The 16,743-nt window shown below is 37.1% G+C and overlaps 1 protein-coding gene across 1 annotated transcript in view; it reads left to right on the top strand.

Annotated features, from left to right (window-relative positions):
• Positions 1-16,743, top strand: part of Grm7 (glutamate metabotropic receptor 7) — a 787,913-nt gene that overhangs the window by 545,105 nt on the left and 226,065 nt on the right. The window lies entirely within an intron of this gene.

Here is a 16,743-nt window from a genome sequence, read left to right as displayed (position 1 = left end):
TGTATGCTGAAAATATTCACTGCTTCTCATACAAGTCTTTTGTGAATTTCTTCCCAGTAAAAAGAGTGTAAATAGATAAAGGGGAATGTAGACAGTAGTTCATTTACCTTTTTACAGATACTTATTAAATAATCTCCCTTCTTCTAAGCACTATCCTAGCCACCAGTTATTTTATGGTGAGACAAGCATCCTGGGCCTCTGCTTTCATGAGGTGTAGAATTTACTATTGGAGTAGGAGAAGGGCATTGACAATGCTTCAGTAAATTTTTCACATAAACTAGGTGTCAGCTTGGATTACAAGAATATATAACAAAGGAATTTCAGTTGTGTTGAAGGCAAGAGCTTTCCTCCAAAGACTTCCTTGAGGGAATAATGCTTCATCAGTATCTGTAAATGGATTAGACAACAGCTAATTGGTTAAAGAGAAAACTGGGTGGAAATTCACTGATAAAGAATATCATGACACAGATCTGTGGCAAGGGGATTACTGTAATTCGAAGGATACAATGAATCCCCCCAAAAATGGTGAATGAGCTACATTCACATTGGGGGAGAATATGAGTAACCAAGGCAGAATGAATGTGGTAAGGAAGTAGCAGCCAAAAGAAGAGCAAATACTGATTTATTTGATCAAATTTGATATTGATTTGTATTTAATCTTGTATTTGATCTTTAATTTGATTGCTGAATAACTATGAAATGCTGAATAGAGCCTAGTAGCATTCTAATACTACTCTCTAGTAGCCCTCAACATTTGTGATAGTGATTTTCAGGTATCCCAACACCCTACAGTGTATGCTCAGTATGATTAAGCAAGGCAAGGCAGGGCAAGGGCAGAGGGAAAGATAAGGCACTAAAGCCCTTGTCATACATGCATAAGTACTCATATTAGAGAAAAAGCAAATGTATGGTGATATGCACTTGAATCCCAGCACTGGAAGGCAGAGGTTGAATCCTGAGCTTAATTGACCAGCCATCCTAACATAATGGTTGAGCCCCAGGACAGTGAGTGTCTCTTTCTCAAAATATAAGGAGGAATGTGACTAAGGGTGAATGAAACCCCAGGTTGTCCTCTGGTCTTTACATGTACACATATATATAAGCACACACACACACTGTCTATCTCTAACTTACTATCTTTCTCTCACCATGTTGAAGTCACCTTAGACACATACCTTACTTAGTTTATCTTTGCAGCCTAACTCTTTATATTTTAATCATATGAATGTTATAGATTGAGTCCCTCATTTAGAAAATATTAATTAGGTAGAATGTATATGGTATAAGTACTTAAGATATCATGAAGGATTTGAGAATACTTCAGAGCCCACTTTCTCACAAGGAGGTTTCTGTGAAAAAAGAAGATGTATGGTAGAGAGACCATAATAAAAATATTGCTGCAGAATCAATAGGTTACAGATATTGGAGGTATCATGGCTAACTAGAATGTCAGACTAACCACATTCCCTGTTCAAACAATATATAAAAGCACAGTATTCTCAGAAACATGATTTTTCTATTGTTGGGAAGAAAGTGAATAAAATTGATTCAATGTTGACTAGACCTAGGTGACACAAAGCTTTCAAGTGGAAACTGAAAAAAATTAGTTTGACATCTGGATAATTTGTCTATAAGACAGAGAACACTCAAGTGTACGACAGTATGCAGATGATGGATGACAGTTTCCAGAGTGTTTCTGACATCCGATGTTCTGTAGAATGGCTGGAGGTGGAATGGATTGTCAAAATGGAACTTAGGCTTGTTCTTATCTGAGGCCAAGAACTGTCTTTTTGTATGCTCTAACTAAGAATGTTCTATGAATAACCACAACTCGGTGCTGAGAAAAGAAAACTGTAGTTTATAAAAAAGAAAATATGCCCAATCCACCACCAGATATGGAAAAAACATATTGTGTCTTTCTGTTATATTCTTCCTAGGGTCAAATTTACTAAATTACTGATGATCCAAATTATTCTCTTATTCTCACTTCATACATTCTTCTTTATTAGGCAATGATTTGCCTAGGGAAAGAACTAATTACTTATTATTTATAAAATTAAAATATACATGAAATTGTGATTATACATAAAAAATTTTTTTAAGAATGGCTTACTCAGTAGGGGCTGAGTAATCTGACAGTGACCACTTGTTCACTTCAGACACTTGGAATCAGATAGCTGCTTAGTAGGTGCCTCAGTAGTCCTAATCTGAGGACTTGGAAGGACTGGAAAAGTCCCAGAGAGTTGCTGGTCTTCAATTCATGTGGAAGTAAAAGCATGCTGGAAGGAAATGTCTGTCAAGGATGGCAGCCATAACAGCAACAGCAGCGGTAGCATAGATGCATTCACTCAGAGAGAAACAAAGACAGTCAGCACTCCTTTTTCCTTTCACCTCCTTCTATCTGGTCAACTCCTTGGAAGGTGCCAAAAACAGATAGTGGGTCTTCCCCATTAGAAAATTCCTGGAAGTCACCCTCACAGACATGTCAGAATTTAACTTGCACATTGAGAATCAAGTTTAATCATCATGTCTTTCTTTAAATTATTCCTGTTAGTGAAACAGAGTGTATTAAGTGGTAGCAAATACTATTACTATTGTATTGTCTTTAGTCTTCAAGCTTGCGGATATAAATGCACAAAATACAAAGGGTGCCAGTTTTTGGTTTTGTTTTTCTTCCCTGCCCTTTTCTTTTCTAAGCCTGACTGGACTCTGATGTTGCTTTGGTAGGATTTCCTAAACACTGTTTAAAATATCTTGACATTTAGATACACCTCAATCTTGGAAATAGAAAGTGGTAGGAAAAGTTATGCTGATTGATAGTCTAGAGTGAAAGCAGAATTAATGGCAATAGGTTAGAGGGAAGTCCTTGAAACCTTGATAACAAACCAACTTAATCAAGGACATGGAAAGAAGCAGGAAGCACTGGTGGGTTTTGGGAAGGAAAGCTGCATGATGTCTACATTTTGTAACAGTAAAGAAAATAAATGTCTCAGAAACAAGCAGCCACACTAGGATACCATGGAATTATCAATTTGACATTATAAATTGACAGCATTGAGCCAGTGGATATTTTTGCAGGAGGACTGGAACAAAATCAAAACCAGCCTCCTTCATTCCTTCCTGTGATTGTACTCTGATGAAAAATCAAGTCTTCTAAAATTATGAAAGTGAAGATGCTTAAAATATTATTTCTTTTCTTTTGCTCGGCGTAGCATCTCAAGCTATAAGAAGTTCTATTTCCGTATTAGTTCTGGGCAGACCAACATGGAATCTCCATCTTATGTACTTTGATACTGAGGAGTGAGATCTGTAGCATTTGAAGAAAGCAGATTGCTTTTCTAATGCTGTAATGAAATCCACAAGGTCACATACAAGTAAAAGGGGTTTAAAAGGAAAAATAATGGTTGAATAAATTCAAGAAATAGAGAATATTCTTTGCTCCTGTAGAATTTTGGGGGGTTCTGGGGTACAGACAATCTTAAAGCAAATATTCTGGAAACTATCTAGCCATCTGTCTCAGAAATTACTTGCATTCATTTGACATATCTATAAGGCAAACAATATTTCTTCATTGTTCCATATCTTTAAAATATTCCAAAGCTCTAGTATATATTCCTATTTCCAAAAGGTAATCATCTTTCTCCTACTGTCACTTGTAATTATTTTCTCTGCTACTAGCTGAACATTGGTAGGAAGTGAACTTTTACATGACTCCTTTTGGCTGAAATCCTGAGAGTGAATGTGTGTAAAATGGTCCACCCTTTTGCAGAATCTAGAGTCCCTATATGATGGAAGTCACTGTCATTTGAGATATTTCATGCTAGGGATATATAATTCCATGGAGACAGTGTTAGAGCCACACACTAGGAAATCAAACCTACTAGACAGTTCTGATGGGGGAAGTCCTTCTCTGTATATGTTTGTCTTATGGGCTGATTAATAAAGCACTGTTGGCCAATAGGGAAGCAAGTTAGGTGGGACTAGGAGAGAAGGAGGATTCTGGGAAATGTAGTAAAGAAGAGTGGCCATGTGATCGCCAGCAAAAGAGGATGCATATGGCCGGCGTCCTCGATAAGTCTTTATAAAATATATAGATTAGGAGTTATGGTTGATAATTAAGACTGAGCTAGCATATAAGAAATCCTAGTCATTGGCCAGCCACATTGCAATTGATATAAGACTGTGTGTGTTATTTGGGGGTGGCAGAACTTAGGCGGCTGGCAGAAAGAGTTATCATTACACAGTTGAATGAGAATCATTTGTCCTTAATCAGCAGAAAGAGCACACGGATTTTGTTTACTAGTTGTACATGCAGCTCCTGATTCTAAGCCCACCAACTAAGCATGTTTCGCCCTAGGACTTGGCCCAGTACTACTAGCATCATAGTACAAGTCTGGTCCTAGTCTGATCATGCTGAGGATGATGGTTCTTTGGAAAGCCTAAGAAGAGAAGAAAAATGAAATGATGTCCCAGGAAACAAATAAAGGCAATTGAGGAAATGTTTCTACCAATGTAGTTAATAATTTAATAATCAATGAATCTAGGGTCTGCCATCAAGGCCTACCCATGAGTTAACCTATGAAAGCATGGACAATATTGCATAACTTTTCAAAGCCATTATTCATGCTTGAAATGAGGAAGGAAGAAAAGCTTCTGAGGCTTCTGTGGGGATTAAATTACACAATTCAAGTGTTAAATCTGAAGTGACATTAGCACATGGTCCCAATTCAGTATGGCTAACAATTACTCACCATTCTGACTAAATGCAATTGCCTGTGAGGAATTCATGGTTATCCTATTTATTTGAATTCTGAAGAAGAGAAGGTCATATATAAAAGTTCAACAGGAAAATAAAACCATAAATTTGACTAAATCCAAAGGTATAGACAGGAGGATTTCATGGGGTTCCCAATCCACATTGCTGTACTGATGTGCTAAAATGTTTGCAGACAGGAATGAAGCCATGCTAAGCTCTGTGTTGAATAGAAAATTCAGTGTCAAAGAAGTGCAGCACCACAACAGAGTGTGGATACAGGTATTGTCTGGCACTGAACTAGGTAGATAACCTCATTTCCCAGATTTTTTCCTCATTTTAACAGAGAAGTGGTGTAATTTCGAGGTCTCCCTCAAATGTATCCTTCCCATTCAGTACAAGGTTCCAGGAATATGAATGTGTTTGCCCATGGCAGCCATAAAAGCATGCATATCTGTTGTCTCTTGGGGCTCACACAGAGCATTTGTCTAAGGAACATTACTGCTCTGACAGGTGGCATTTGTGCACACTGATCCATCAGTTACCTCCTCACCAAAAGGAAGGAATTCAACATTTAGCAATCCATAACCCTGTGTAGGGCCAATTTGACTGTTAGAGATTTCTTTGCCTTTGGATATGACAAAGGATAAATAAGTGGGAAGAACTTACCCCCACCCCAAAACACATCGAGAAACTCATTGTGTTTTGTTGCTTGTGTTTTCTAGTCATACAATAAAAAATTCAGTTTGACTTTCCTCTTAAACTAATATCCACTGTGTAAATTTAACAAATGTTGAATAGTAGAAACTATTGAATTCCTACTTTTTCTGCTTATTTATTTATTTATTTATTCATTCATTCATTCATTTATTTATTTAAATAATCTAACTGTGTGATTCTGGCTGGCCTGGTATTCTCATTGTAGTGCAAGATGTGTGCAGTTCTTCTTAGCCTTCTGATTTCTTGGATTATAGGTGTGGTCCAATATATTTGGATTTGAATTTTCACAGTGTGTAGTCAGATCCTTAAGTTGTGCTCTTCTCAAAACTAAAGTCTCTTTCCTTTCAGGGGAATGTTAATAAATAAGATTAATGAATAAGTCCTACAAACTCTGTCAATCCTGAGATCTCATTCTTGATATAACCCAATCACTATCTATAGACTTTGTTAACAAGGCTATTAGGATAATGAATGACATTTATGAAAACTAAGTGCACTGAGAACATATATTTAGAGAGGATTTGTGACTGAACTACTTCATTTTCTCTATCATTTTTCCTTTCAGTCTGAGTTGAACTTTAATTGTTATATAGATGTTTCATGGTGGCACATAATCTATATAATGTGATTTTTAAAAGTACATATAAAAATAAATAGCATCTAACTCTTTAATATTTCAAGAAGACTTTTTGAAGCTGTCTTGACAAGACACAATAGAAACACATTTGTACTTCTTCCCTGTTTTTTCAGTAGACATTTGATATAGATAAACTATGAGTTAGTCTTTATGCTCATATATTTTAGGATTTAATGTTAATGTTCTCCTTCATATTTTTTAAACACTTGACTCATCTCTAAACAATAGTTTGGTTGAAATACTTTTTGTTATTGTCACTTGAAACTTCTACATACCTACCTTCTACTTTTGCAAAAAAGAATGGAAACATGTCACATTATTATATTTTTTTGCTTTTTACTTATTTAATGGCAAATATAAAGAACTAAATATTTTTGGAACATCACATGAATGTTAATACATATAACTTTCAACTTGGTGTAGCATTTTACAGCAATTTCTTGGATGACTGCCTGTGTGGCTTTGAAGATGAGGTGGAAGTTATCTTATGATTCCAATATTCTCTAAATTGAAATGAGATGAATAGAACATAAGAAATCCTCAATGGTCTTAGCAAAACTATAAATCCTTTTGAAAACATGGAGTACTGAGTAAGTCTTTTATGTGTACATAAAACATAAGTATGTCTCTAGATTTTGGATTCCCATGTATAATAAATAGTCAGAATCATAATTTAGCTCTATTGTCACTACAGCAATTCTTTGTGTTGTCGGGGGGGGGGAGAGTACACATGTACATGTTTTGCATGCTTCTGGAAGTAAGATGCCAATGCTGGGTATCTTAATCAAAGATACTCCTCCTAACTTTTTGAGACAGGGTCACTCAATGAACCTAGCATACACTGATAGGCTTCACTGACTGGAGTGAACCCAGAGGAATTATTTGTGTCTACCACCCAAGTGCTTGTGTGACAGACCTCTGTATGACGACACCCAGCTCCTTTCTTTTCACCTAAATGTTGGGGATCTGATCTCATCTCCTTAAGCTTGCAGCAGGCACTACCCAGTCTCCAGCCTGTGTCCTGCCAATTTTGCACCTTTTCATTTATTTATGTACAGGGACAATAAAAATTTTTAAAGGAGTTTATGAACAAAAAGTCAATTAACCTTTTCTTGTGATAGCATATTACATTACCAGTTGTGACCATGGTCAAGTATTCCATGAATGGCTCAGAGAGAAGAGGAGCTGAAACAAAAGCAGTCATTCATGAGTCCTTATTGATCATCACTGAGCAACAGTGATCAATCTCTATCAAGAGGATTATAAGTTCATGAAATACCACTTTGGATTCCTTTCCAAAGATTACTTTCATTTCTTACATCTCAATTTCAATGCTCTATAGGAAAAATAGATCCTCTTTGCATTCCCTCTTTCCTCTGAATACTGGAATCTTCCCATGACTTCTTCCTATCTACAAACCAGACTCTAAATCTATATTATCTGTTTCTGCCCGTGGTAATAAAAGCTATGATAGTTGAATTCCTGGAGTGAGTACTTGGCTCTGGATTCTATATTACTAGGCTCCACTCTGCTTTTGAATACTTTAGAAACCTTCACAGGACTATTTAGAGAAAGCTGAAGGGCTTGGAACTGTTTCAGGGGCATATGCCAACTATTAAGTTCATGCATGTCCTCAGCCATTCATTTCCAGTTTTCCAGTAACAAACATCTTTGTAGAGGTTGGGGATGGAGACGGCTAGAGTTCAGTTGGGTCTGCATAAATCTTTGATATCTAGTTTGCTTCCTGAAGCCTTAGTAGATTCATCTTTGGAGAACATTTCCTAAACTGTATCACACTGGCTTTTAAAATGCAAAGTCTTTTGTTTATTTTTATATGTCTTCTTCTCTTGTGTTCTATTATATCCACCCTTTCCAATAGAGTTGAGCTGAGAGTCTAGTATAGAAAAAAATGCAAGAAAGAAGAATAAAAAGCTGATGCACAAATATAACACATTATTGTATTAAAATATGACATTGTGACACCAACCGAAGTAGGACTGAGGTAGGAAAGCAAGAGTAGAGTATTTCATTATCTTCAATAAACAACAGGACCACGGCCCCAAACTTAGAAGATAATTTTCTCAGATGCTCAGGGTGGAGCTAACTATCTTTGGTCATATGCAATAGATAGTTATAAATATTTTCTCACAGAGTAAATGAACTCTGCCTTCTTCAACCTGCACCAAACAACCTGAAAAGCAGTTATTGTTAAGTGCCATTTTGATTCATGTTACTCTCTACAAATTCCTATGGCCACATTTTACTTTGAAGTATCCAGAGGTATGGTATTCAATGCTATGCATAAACCAAGCATAGGAGGGACCCTGTATTAAAACTATAGAAGCATCCGAGCAAAGCTGCTTTCGTTGGTGCTAGGAAACATAATTACTTGAGGTATGTTATTTTTTTCTCATGAACTCTGTCATGCAATGGCTGTACATGTAGGAATTATAGCTCTTCCTTATTTGGAAAGTCTGTTAGGCAGGGTGTTAATGAAAAGGAATTCTTGATCTAGGGGAATTAATGCCTGTGAATCTCCTTGCAAGAGTCTGTAAACAAAGTGCCTCTTATGTACAACCTAAGTGTTATGAATTGGACACTTTGAGTCATTTTAGTAGGCATAAGAAAGGGCTGTTGAATGACTTTCCAAGTGTCATTAAGCTAGTTGAAATGGAATATAGCCTTCTTCTGGAAGAGCTTCTGGTAATAGAGGTTGTCATCTACCCACTTTCTGTCCTCAGGGAGAAATATGGACACTAAAAGCATTTTAAGATTTTACAGTGTATGCAGCATCATATTCATTTTATAGAGAATAAAGCTGTGCTCACAAGATAAACATAAATATCAACCCAGATATAAACCCAACATATAAAAACCCAGATACAAACTTTTTAGTGCTACTTTTCATTGCCAGCCTCTTTGTAGGAGCCGAGGATCTAAGGATGTGGGCAGATACATCTCCTTATCCTCAGAGGATGCTTAAAGGAGGAGTACTTGTGAGGTATTGCTTACAGGGCCATCGGTCACTCAAATGTAACTGCATTGCTGGGCAGTGGTGGCACAACCCTTTAATCCCAGCACTCGGGAGGCAGAGGCAGGCAGATCTCTGTGAGTTCCGGGGCCAGCCTGGTCTACAGAGCAAGTGCCAGGAGAGGTTCTAAAGCTACACAGAGAAACCCTGTCTCAAAAAACAAAATAACAGAAAAAAATAACTGCATCACCGAAAGTAAACCTTAGCAGTGGGGAGAACTCACAAAACCTTGATCCCTTGAGCTTTCTTCAAGAAAAAAGGTCAGAAAGTTTCTCAATATTGCTTATATAACCTTAACGAGGGAAGAACCTTCTGAAGCTAATCAATTTCAGATACTTCCAGAGAGCTGTGTTAATTACTTGAGTCCTAAGAAGCCTCCTGTCAGAACTTTCTCCATTTTGGATGTAAGTGTGAAATTTAGAGGAAATTGTTAAATAACAATAAGTTCCAAGCTTAAACAAGCCAGGCATTTATACATCTCTTGATTGTCCCCAGTTTCCTTCATATCTTTAATCCCAGATCACCACATGGTTTAAAGAAGCAATTAGTAAATTATTGTAACAATGCTTATGTTCCATGTTGAAAAGTAAATCTGCTGGGCATGAAATACTTCAATGCAATGAATCAGATAGGAAAAGGCAAACAGAAAGAAATGAAGTGTTACTGTATTTTACAGATCTCCATTTAAATCCAGTTTCGGGAGGAATTCTGAGCTAAAGACTCAGTGTTTGTCAATCACTCAGTGACTGAATAATGAGAAAATGTGACTAAAGGGGGCAAAATGGCTATTCTTTAAACACAGGTATCACCTCTTTGATAGATAGATTCCAAGTGCCATTAATTCCAGTAGTGTGTTCCACAGCTGCCCTCCTCTTAGCAAAGCCCAGGCTGTGGTTTACCTCTTTAAATTCGAATTTTAATGCTACTGTGTATGTGTGTATTTTTCTACTTAGGTATTGATTAAAACTGGCTCTCCCAGGTATAACTGAGGATTTTGATCCTGGTAGATACATCAGTATAATCCTGTGGAAAAATCAAAGTGTCAGCACTGGCAAGGACCAAAGTTCTGGGAATCCCATGGTAGCCTAATTGGAGTTATAATAAAAATGTATATACTTTAGCTTACAAAAAACCTGACAACATTAATATCCCAATGTGGCTTTGAATTTGCTAAGTAACCCAGGCTGCACTCAAACTTGCAATCATCTCCTTTCCAGGAATTGTCATTACAGGTCTGGGTCACCAATCCAGTTCTATGTACCCTTAGTTTCTCATGAAACCTTGCATATCATAAACAGTCTACCTGTTGTCCTTGCATATTATAAACACTCTACCTAGTGTTAGTTTACTTGAGTACTGCATAAATTCCTGTGCTTTGATTTTTGACAACTTGTGGGCTCTCTCCTTTGCTACTACTTAGTGAGTTTATAAAAGCAGATTGAAAAATACCCCCAGGAACCTCATCCCTCTTCATTCCATGGGACAGTTCCATTGTGCTCATTTTAGAAGCTGTGAAATTAGGTAATGCCTGAGAATTGTGAAGCCCCGTCATCTCAGTGCAGGTTTGGTTTAGCCATGAAGCATGAAGCAAGTGACATTGCATCTCTGTGACTGTCTGCTCATTGGTAAAATGATCTGTTCCTGCTAATTGTATGACAGGTTTCATTTTGATTTGTACTTTGAGGGGAACCTCTGAGTGAGTTAGATTCTGTAAAGTGCTGAATGCAATGCAAAGACACAGGAAGCTTTGATAAATGTTAGCAAAATGTGCATTATCCATTTGTAACATTACCAATTCAAGGAGGATAAACAGTTTTTGGACAATTGAAATATATCACCACGTTTGCTTTCAGAAGCACTGCACTAATCTATTCAGCCCCTGGCAAAGCAGTTGAAATATTACCTCTGTTTTGATTTGTGTTTCTTGGAAAACTTGCAAGATTGAATTTTTTTTGCCTTATGTTTGGGTACTGATTTATCTTTTATGAGATGCACTTTACAGTCTTTAAATTGTTTTAATATCCCTCGCGTCACTTGATCATCCCTACAACTCAGCAGAGTTAGCATGGCTGGCAATATTTACAGTCTACTAAAGACACAGAAAAGCAAAATTCTTACTGTTTCACAAAGTGTCTCCCAGCAAAGTTGTAGGCATCTGGCAGAGCCGGGACTTGAACCAAAATGTTGTTTTCCTCTCGTAAACAGCAATTCAAGAAGCTGGCATCTCCCTGGATTGAAATGGTCCTTTATATTTTTAAAAACAAAGCATACATAGTGCCTAACATTTCCCGATAGTAATTCAAGCACTTAGGGGTATAAAATTCAAACATCTTAAAAGCTGTTTACTTTTACTCATTTCAAGCTCTTAAAATAAGCTATATAGCTTAACTATCTACTTAAAAGATTTATTAAGTAACAAAAAGTTGGGTAAAATTTTTGATTTGGAGGTAGTTTTGGTGCTGTAAATATTATTTAATGATTACAGGCAATCTAGTTATAAATAAGCAATGTAATTTCTGAGCATCGTTAAGACAGCAACCTGTCACATCATGGGTAATAGTCATTCCCTGGCAAAAATAAATAAATAAATAAATAAAAACATGAGGAGATACATCATAGGCAAAACTATTATATCTAATATAGTTGGCTCAGCATACCTGGGGAAAATGTCTAATAACATTATTCATTGAATGTATAAATTAAGATGTGTGAAATTTTACTACATGTGGATAAAATAAATAGGATCAACAATTCAAAATGCTGGAGAACATAAATAAAACCAGGAGTCTTGTTCATGGGTATTAGAATGAAAAAATAAAGGTTGATGCATGATTATCATGTGCGTAAATGAAGGAGAGATGAAATCATAAGTTCATAGGCTTTGCCCATTATGGATAATATTCTGTGGGGCATCTAAGAAAGGAGAGATCCCAGCATGCTGTTTAAGTTTAAGTTTTGAATTCTTAAATTCATGTCTTAAGTTTAAGACATGAATTCTTCTACTTCTCCTTGTTTTGCAAGCAAAGACATTAAATATCTTTGTAAACAAAGAAAGTTGTTAGCAGTGGAGAATTTACGAGTTTACTACATTCCTTCAGCAGGGTAGTAGAAAAAAGGCTCAGAGCTTTTTGAACCTCTGAATTGAGAATGACTCCTAAGTGGGAAGACATTTATGTTTAGAATTATTATGGCATACCTAAGTTGTCAGAAGCCTCATGGTGTGTAAAAAAGCTAGGTAAACTATCATTTGTGCTTAACAAGAAGTCCAAGTAGAGATAAGTAGAACTTCTGGCCTTGAGCAAAGTAGATTAATGAAAAAAATATCACACATCAGGGGGTGGTACACTTCTATAGTTTCTCTCTTTCTTCCTCTGAAATTATCTAGTCACCTGACTTGAGATTTCCATCTCAGTCATCCCTTGTCCAGAGAGAAGGATTGGAAGCTTTCTTTACTGTAATATTGCATGTGATCATTATTTATCCCCACTTACTCAAAGCATTCACTCATTCTCTCATATTTTATGGAGCACACCTGGACTGCCTGTTTGCTAGATTATGAGCCCTGTTCCTGGTTCTGTCCCTGTGGTTGCACTCAAGACCCAGTCTTATCTCAGAGGACTTCAGGAGGTTGTGTATATACCTTTCCTTATTTTTTAGTGATGATGGCCATTAGAACTATTCACAGACCTAAAGTGGAGCTAAATCATGGCATTCGATTCTATTGTTTTTTTTTTTAAAGCAAGTACTCATCAAACAGGTTATAAGGATGTCCTTTCTAACTTTGAATCTACCTATGACTTCTTTGTGTCTCTGGAGGGTAAAATATGTCTTTGAGATGAAAGCATTCCCTAAAGCACTTGCCTCACTTCTAGGATGTGAGTATAGACTGTAGCAGTTCAGTGTCCCTGCCCACATGCATAGTATCAGCTCTATATGTATCCTCAATAAAAGAGATGGGAAATGGAACCAAACATTCCTATTTATAAATCATACAGGTAGGAGCCATGTGTTTCAAGAGGACCATTGCTTGATTGCTGAGAGGCAATAGAAATTGCAGTGTGGTTTCATCTGTGCCTCTTGGCTAGTTGGATGTCTCACATATCCAATTGTTCCTTAATCTTAAATACCTTCATCTGTCTGCCACCTGACTACTCAGTCATAATCCTTGCTCCCAAATCCTTGTGTTCTCATTTTCTTCTCTCTCTTGCATCATTTATTCTGCTTCTCCTATTCTTACTTCTCCTGCTATTACTTATTCCTTCATGACCATTTTAATTTCAATTCACAAGAAATATTTCTAACAAACACAATAGAATCTTGGACTGAATCACAGTGTCTGTATCCATTGGCTAATCTCAACAGCTGTCCTTCTGGTCATGCTTGTATAACCAACCTTCAGTGAGTGAGTAGAGAGCAAGACAATACATGTGATTTTGCTTTTAAATTACGTAGCGGTTTATCTTTAAGGTAGATATTCCCTTAAAGATGCTCAGTACTTGAGACTGGGGATCTGGTTCAACTGTTAGGAGCACTTGCTCCCAAACCATGAGGACGGGAGTTCAGATATAAGAAACCATTGGGTTTTCCTTGCAAATGTCTGTGACACCATCGTCAAAGGAAGGCAGGGTTAGGAGAACATTTGAAGCTTCTGAACTTCTAGCATAACTGAGATGTGAACCCTGAGCTCATAAAGAAACACTACCTCATAGCAACAGGGTGAAAGTATTAAAATATTCACTCTGTACATATCTTCACAGAGACTCTTATACAGATGCACAGAACCACACAGAAAGATCAAGAAACTGACTATTTTTTTAGCACCCTCAATTTCTTTTCTTTCTTGTTTCCCTTCCTTTCCCAACTTATCACCTTCATCTACTCCTTTCTTTCTGTTTCCTCTTCATTTTTTGCTACCCTTTTACTTTTCTTTCCTCTCCCCATTCCTCTCTGCTTAATCATCCCTTCCTCTGTCTCTTCTTTGACTTCCTCTTTCTTAGAGTATTCACCTAGCTTTATGTTTCATTTGCAATTATATCACACAAGAAAACTGATCAAACAAGTATTTAATTTTGTGCATTATGATCAGAAGTGACAGTAATCCCATTTGGGAGGAAAAATATTCTAGATTTTTTTTTTAAAGTAGCATGTTTTCTTTCAAATTTGAAAAAAATTAAGTTTTAGTTTTACAGGCATAAGTAAATGTACATACAGTCCTATTTCCTAAATTAAGAAGAAGACTCCCTGATGCTTCCAATAGGATCTTATTGCATAGGACAAGCTGATCTTGAAATCAAGGTCCCCATGCATTCACCTGTCCAGTGCTGGGATTGTAGGAATGTACAAGGTACATTGTAGGAATGTACCTTGCTCCCCAGCACACATTCCTTTTCTCCCTTTTGAATTCAGTATCTCACCAGCAAGCATCTAAACAAAAACTGCGTTTAATAAGGCAGAGGAGGCATTTCCATGGAAGACTTGAAACAGAAGGTGAGATGGTTTGACTAAACAGCTGGTCCATCTTGCTGGTGTTCTCATCTCAAGTAGCCTGGCCAAGGTTGTTGCTTTAGAAGATTACAGTGATCCCTTTTCAGCTGACAGCAACTTGTAGTTTTCAGAACTGGAGGGTGAGTTCATAAGACTTCTTTCCTCTTTCCTCTTTTTCTGTTTTGCTTTTTTTTTTTTTCTACTGGGAATTTGTGTGTTGCTCTGGGTGTTAAATTCTATAACCACAGGAAGATCAGGTATGGACACAATGGTGGTTTTCAAAACCATTCATTTTCTCCTACAGGAAACTCAAATGAACCATTCAAAAGGATCAGAGAATGCAAATGAAAATCATGACTAGGGACTGTTGATAATAGCTGAGGCAGAAGAGTGTTTTCAAACACTCAGGAAGCCCTAGGTTTGCTACAGAGTATCACAGAAATCACATGAGTACATAACAGTAATCCAAACAAGCAATAGATGATGTCAAGTTGGTCAGAAACTCAAGGTTAACCTTACCTGTACAGACTCTTCAAGGATATCCTGTGGTAGAGACTATGTTTCAAACCCATAAATTTATATCATGGCTAAGATGATATCTGAAGATGAACTATGACTCAGAACTTAATCAGCGCATGAAAAAATAAGGAGGACAAGTCATCCTTTCACTGTACATGAAGTACAGTAAAATAACAAGGCAGGAAATGGGCATCAAGAGAGAAGATGATCATTCTTACCTGAGGGTCATTTGAAGGTTAAATGTCAAGCCCTCTCCTCCCAGCCTAGCCTATAGATAGTTAGCAGCAAATATACAGTGTCTTTGATGCAGTAACCCACTCTGAAGCCATCAGCATTTTACCACCTCACTCATCCAATTCAACTCTCACTCATCCTCACCTACAAATAAAGATACAGCAATGTAGTCTACCTTTGGTGTTCAATCTAGTCTTCCTCACATTCCTTATTTTATATGTGTATAATCACAAGCCCTTGGATTGATTTTTATCTTGCAATTCTTTAAGTGTGGTCATTATAAATGTTTGCATTGAAGTATATGTCTGTAAAACTGAATCTTTTGGTCATTCATATTCCTCTTCAAAAGAGAAATGTGACCTTATGAGGAAAAATATACAAATCAGTAACTATTTGCTTATTGTTTATTTTTAAAATGTGCAAAGGATTGTAGCAGGCTCTTCAGGAATCCTACTGGATTGCTGTGGTCATATATTATTTATGATCTAATGAAGCTTGCCTAGATATCAGAATGCAAAGATAGTCCTAGCCAGAGGCCAGGCAATGGTGGCATGCAACTTTAATCCCAGAACTCAGAAGACAAAGGCAGATGGATCTCTGTGAGGTCAAGGCTTCCCAGGACTCCATGAGAGTGAAACAGTCTAAAAGAGAAACAGAGGTATATAAGGAGCTCAGTGCAATCTGAGAGAGCACTCTGCTTTTTGCTGGAGAGCATTGCCATCCTAGGTAGTTTGAGGAACAATGCAGTTTGAAGACGCAATGAGAGGATATGGTCTAAGCATTGGTAGAGGTGACTCTCTAGTGGCTACCCCCTTTGCTTCTCTGGTCTTCAGCTTTAACTCCAATATCTGTCACTGGGTTTACATAGTTCATGCTACAGATTATGCTCAAATTGTGCATAACACAAAATTTAAAGGTACTTCCAGTCCTGTGAAGATGACAAGGTGAGTAAAGGACTTGCTATGAAAGCAGGAGAAACTGACCTTGGATCTTCAGAACCCACATAAACTAGACCTGTATGTCACATCTGGAATCCCACTGCTCCTAAAATCAGACTGCAGGTAGAGCTGGGAGAATTCCTGAAAGATTTTTGGCCAGAAATCTTGTTATATACAGCAGTGAAGAAATGTACTAGGCAAAACAGTCATCTAAGATTGTTCACTGATGTACACATGTGTGGTGCTGTTTGCACAGGAGCACACAAACACACAGCTTTAAAAAGTGCTACCAGAACAAAGAAAGCTTGGTATTATTGAGTTCTTTGCAGACCAAATAAATTCAACTAACATTTGAAAGCAAATTAAAACTCACAGCTGTTCATTCTTTTAGAATCATATAGTGAGACATCAAATTCATCAATCATTG

The sequence above is a fragment of the Cricetulus griseus genome, chromosome 8 (genome assembly GCF_003668045.3).
Source record: "Cricetulus griseus strain 17A/GY chromosome 8, alternate assembly CriGri-PICRH-1.0, whole genome shotgun sequence".
Lineage (NCBI taxonomy): Eukaryota > Metazoa > Chordata > Mammalia > Rodentia > Cricetidae > Cricetulus > Cricetulus griseus.
Note: the sequence above shows the minus strand (reverse complement) of the source record. Positions and strands in the feature narration are given on the sequence as shown.